This window comes from Gracilinanus agilis, chromosome 3, assembly GCF_016433145.1.
Source record: "Gracilinanus agilis isolate LMUSP501 chromosome 3, AgileGrace, whole genome shotgun sequence".
Lineage (NCBI taxonomy): Eukaryota > Metazoa > Chordata > Mammalia > Didelphimorphia > Didelphidae > Gracilinanus > Gracilinanus agilis.
Genome location: NC_058132.1, coordinates 313,813,246 through 313,818,829, shown reverse-complemented (window position 1 = coordinate 313,818,829; position 5,584 = coordinate 313,813,246). Strand labels below are relative to the sequence as shown.

The window sequence follows — 5,584 nt, the reverse complement described above, 5'->3', positions numbered from 1 at the left end:
AGAGAGAGAGAGAGAGAGAGAGAGAGAGAGAGAGAGAGAGAGAGAGAGAGAGAGAGAGAGAATGGGAGGAAAGGAAGTGAAAGTTTTTTACTTGTATCAAGAAAGGAAAACTTTTATTTGATCACTGAATTGGCCCAATATTAACACAAGATGACATATCTTCCAATTCCATGTCTGAGGAACTTAGTATCTTATCAGCAAGGGAGTTAACAGGAAACATTTTTGTTTGTTTGTTTGTTTTTCCTAATCTTGAAGGAGGAACTGAAAGATCAAGGAATCTAGAAGCCATGTAGGATATGGGCAAGCCCAAGAACTTTGGAGCATTATGGAGAATAATACTATGCCACTAGTTGCTCCCCAAACCACTGAGATCTCAATTATATAAGGAAGTACTGAACATGTCATGAATTCAGTCTAGGGAATGAAATGGAATAATAAAACAGAGAAACTTGAAGTCTCTTTTCTGTACATAGCTTGTGAGTACTCAACCTATCTGCCAATATTCATAATCACATAATTAACTAGATAGAATGAAAATTAAGGAAAGTGTCATATTATACACATAGCTATCTACTTCCAGTCAATTTCTGAATATCCTCCTTCTTGTCTTCCAGGAATATCAAGGGTGATTCTTGAAACACTCACAGCCACAGTTCATAGGAAGTAGGATTCCATTCTAGATCATAGGTTATAACTTAGAAAAAGCCAGATGACATTGTAAATCATTCTTTCCTTCCCAGATAATAGCTTAATAGGGTTCACAATAGCCAACAGATTTAACATTTTGGAACCTTTTCTCATTGTGGCTTCCATCTTCAGCTTTAGCTGATGATTGGTTTTACTCATAGTCTATGGATCACAAGATTCCCTGCCTCTGAGTGTATATAGGGAAGTAAAACTTTCCTGATTTCTCTCAGTTCTGTGGAGATTTGGGTAAATCTCACTCCTCAGTAACTCAAAAATTCTCTTTTGTCTGTCTTTTTCTGTGAAAATTACTAGCCCCTTGTATCCATCAATAAACATTTAGATTTATATGAGATAGTGTCTAAAGCCCCTTCTAGGTCTAATATCGAATGGACTTGGAAAAAGAGACTGACCCTTCTATCCATTGTCTCCTTCCCTTCATCCCCTCCCAACAATGAAAGATGTTGGGAAAGATTATTTACACAAATACTTTTTTATAAAATTAATTTTACATATGGATTTTATTTGTTTAATTTTGTTTTGTAAAATATAGAATAAAAAATTAAAGAATCTAATCTATGGAGGCTTGAGGAATGTGGAATAATAAAGCAAGTACTAGATTTTGAGTCAAAAGTCTTGATGTCAAGTCCAAGCTCTGCCACTGAAAAACTATGTGATCTTAGGTAAATCACTTCATTCTCTTTAATCTCTTTCCTTATCAGTAATAGTTTGTGAATTAATTGATCCAACCCTTTATAAAATATTCTCTGACATTCCATAGATTAATGAACCTTACTGATTGGTGGTATTTTCTTCTTAAATTTATTTTAGATGGGAAAGAAAGACATGCTTTGTAGAAAGAAATTTAAAAATCTAATGAATGTAATCCCTGAAAATAGTTAATTTATTTTTACTATCATCTAACAGTACAAAACTACATTGGAGTCAGTCAAATGTTTTATGAATTATATTAGACTAGGAGTTTGAACTTAAGGAGTTCTAGACTTAGTATTCTATTCCAACTATCATATCCCTGGCAGGGCTAATGGATAGTGCCTGTCAGGGGCAGCTTACAGACACCTTATGAGAAGGCCAGTGACAACCTTAGGAAAAGAACAAGAGTGTAAATGTTAAAATATTCAACAATCTAGGAATGACAGGACAGAGAGGCATTTCTGTTCAGCTAGCACTTAAGTATACCTAGTTGGAGAGAAGGGAGAGAATTGTTGGAGGCGAACTAAGTCTAAATCATTGTCCTGAAACAAAATAATGCATCATTAACACATAGCAGAGAAAAGCAAAAGAAGATCTAAGGCTCATGTTTATTGAATTTGGCAGTTATAGTCTCTTATTTATTCTCTGAACAAGCCACTCTTTGGAACTTGTGGGAAGAGCAGCCAATTAACTTTGTGACTATGGATAAGTCATTTAATTTCTCTTGGCCTCAGTTTCCTCATTTAATATGATAAAGATTGATATTTCTGTAGTGAGTTACAGTTTACAGATCATTTCCTTCAAGGTAACATATTTGAGCCTCATGTTAACGTTGTGAAGAAGCTACTTCTAGGTGTTGCCATGACCATTTTACAGAACGGGAAACAAGGCTACAATGTTAAGTGGCTTGCCCATTATCACACAAAAAAGAGTCAGAGGCAGGATTTGTATCCAGGTCTTATTGACCCCAATTGAACAATGCTGTATACTCCTTCTTCTATAGATTAAAGTAGTGGCTTCATTGTATGATCTCCAAGGTCTTTCTAGTGCTACCATTCTATTAATTTACTGCCAGAATACTTAAGTGGCTTTTCTTTAAGCTAGCCAGTGGGATAAGGAAAAAGCTCAATAGGATTAGAGATTGAGATGGAAAGGTACTTTAAAGTCTCTCTCATCCAACCCTATCATTTTACAAATCAAAATACTGAAAGACATACGGGGAGATTATAAGAGATATTACAATACTAAGAGCTACAATGCAGGGAGATTAAATGACTTGCTGACATAGGTAAGCATCAGAGGCAGGTTTGAACTCAAGTCTTTGCCCTCCAAAAAACCACTTCTCTTCCCCTCTATTATGTTACTTCAATAATAATAGCTAACAATATACAGATTAAGCTTTGCAAAACATATTCCACATAATATTTTGTTCATTTGATTCTCATACAACACCTCTTTGGAGTATGATATTATTCTGTCCATTAAACAGAAGAAAAACCTAATGCTCAGAGAAACTGAGCTTTTTTTCTCTCCTGAATCCAAGTATAATATTCCTACTATACCAGGACACTAGTCACAGGGTTGTGGATAGAAATTTCAGACTAAGTCATTACCTTAAGGAGCTCATAATTTTGGGATTATATATTTAGATTTATAAGGAACATTATATATTATCTAGTCCACCCTTCCTCATTTTACAAATGAGGACATTGATATGAAGTGGGGTTAAATGATTTATACTATATCACAAAACTAAAAACTACCAAGTTTAACATACAAACCTCAGTCTTCTGACTATAAATCCAGCAATATTTCCACTATGCCAAAAGAGTAGGCAATAATAGCATCTATGAAACAATCAGAGTACAATTAAATGATGAGCCGTAAATTTTCTGTTCTAGGCATAGCAATCAAATTAACACTATCACTGGTATGGTTTTTTTGTGGTTCAGCAGACTAAAGCCTTTTTCTGGCTACCACTCCCCAATATGTTTTTTCTTTGCTAATAAAATCTAAGTTTCTAGTGGACTTGGCCTATGTCACTTTTGAAAATATATTTCTAGCTATAGCTTAGATTCTATATATAGTAAGTGTTCAATAAATAAATGCTTTTTCAATGTTTTTGCCTTGTTAGAGGCAGTGGCCCCCACTCCCACCACAGCAGGGGAGGATCATGGGAAGAAGCAGGAGCCTTTCTTCTTGAAGGGAGCATAGGCGATCCCGAGAGAGAGAGAGAGAGAGAGAGAGAGAGAGAGAGAGAGAGAGAGAGAGAGAGAGAAAGAAAGAGAGAGAGAGAGAGAGAGAGAGAGAGAGAGAGAGAGAGAGAGGCAGAGACACAGAGACACAGAGACACAGAGACAGAGACAGAGACAGAGAGACAGAGAGAGAAGGCATCTAGAATGATCCTGATCCAGAGAGAGAGATAGGAAAAGGAGTTGATCTCCAGGAAGGCACAGATCTTCCTTTCCTTCCCCTTCCCTGTTGGAATAAAAGGGGGATGATGAGAAGAAAGAAACTAAAGAAAGAAAAAGGAAAGAATGGCAAATTATTGAAGAAGACTTGGAAGGCAAAACAGAAGAAATTTAAATAATGAAATGAATGGGATTTGTTTCCTTTGACATTACAAAAGGGAAAAAAGTTGATGGCTCTGTAAATGCATATGCCAATAATATGACTCAGAAGAGGAAGTACATTTGAATAGAAAAGGTGGATTCAGCAGACTTTTGGATTTTATTGCTTGATGTCTATATTGTACTTTTGAAGAGTAATTTCTCCACTACTTGGTAACAGCAGAGGATAGTGTATTTAGTTAGTTGTATATCAAAAACAGGTTGTCTCAAAAGAAAATTTAAAAAAATTAATAAAAATTAAAAAAAAATAGGGGCAGCTGGGTAGCTTAGTGGATTGAGAGCCAGGCCTAGAGACAGGAGGTCCTAGGTTCAAATCCAGCCTCAGACACTTCCCAGCTATATGACCCTGGGCAAGTCACTTGACCCCCATTGCCCACCCTTACCACTCTTCCACCTAGGAGCCAATACACAGAAGTTAAGGGTTTAAAAAAAAAACAACAGGTTGTCTCTTCTCTCTTCCTGAAGAAAAAGATAATCTTATTTATTAAGTGTCTTGGAATGTTCGCCTTGCCTCAAAGGAAGAAAGATTTACTTCTTTTTTTTAGAAAAATCTTATTTTGGGAATTTTTCAAACACATTTCAATTATTTCTATTCCTGTGGAAGCAATTTGCTTCATGGACAACTTTCCCCATCCTGTGGACCTCTTTTTAATGATCTGTTGTTGGATTCAAGTTGTCCCAGATAAAGTATTTCTTTTTATGGTTAAAAAATGAATGTTTTTTCAGCCATTCATCAATTTATTCATTAATTTCTATGTTATTTGTGGTACTTACAATAGATTTCAAAAAAGGGACAAATCAATAGGGAATAGATTAGAGGAGATAGGTAAGAGTTCATATGTATCCCAAGTGTCCAGGATATATCTGCTTAACTAAGACCCTTCCTAAAAGCTAATTAAGGCTGGCTACTAAATAATGGGCAAGTTCAACAGAAAGAAACTCAAGAGTGAGAGTAATAGGAAAATCTAGCCTTTCAGATCTGGCTACTTCTTACATTTTGAAGGGAAAACTCATAATCAGCTACCACATGGGGAATATGTCTAATAATGGAAGTGAGAAGTAAAGAAGTAGCCCCAGAAGAAATAGATGGTACATTGAATGACTTGAGTCTTAAATGCTGAGTAAGACTGAGGTAATGGAAAGAGAAGAAGATGATTCTATAAATGAAAAACAGCATGAAGTGGGAAATGAGAATTGTTGGGGTGAAGCTCTGGGATGAAGTATAGAGGATGTCTGAGAAGATAGGTCTGATGTAATAGAGACTGTATTTTATAAAATAATGGAAAATACTGTTGAATAGGAAGAATAGGGTCAGATTCATGAGGAACTTGAAAGATAAACAGAGAAATCTGAACTTTATGAAATAGGTAAGAAAAATGATTATTATTCTTCATGGGAGTAAGATGATGAAATTGATGTTTTAAGATGTTATATCTCATGATATGCTATGATAAAGGTATAAAGGTTTAGAACAAGGATAGACTGTTGCAATAGTCCCTATGTATATAGAGTGAAGAAGTTCTAGATTAGGGTGATGCCAAGAATGGAGAAAAGAC

At 35.5% G+C, this 5,584-nt stretch overlaps 1 pseudogene; it reads left to right on the top strand.

The window, feature by feature from the left end:
- The first annotated feature begins 3,571 nt into the window (after positions 1-3,571).
- Positions 3,572-4,139, top strand: LOC123239373 (annotated as a pseudogene).
- The last annotated feature ends 1,445 nt before the right edge of the window (positions 4,140-5,584 follow it).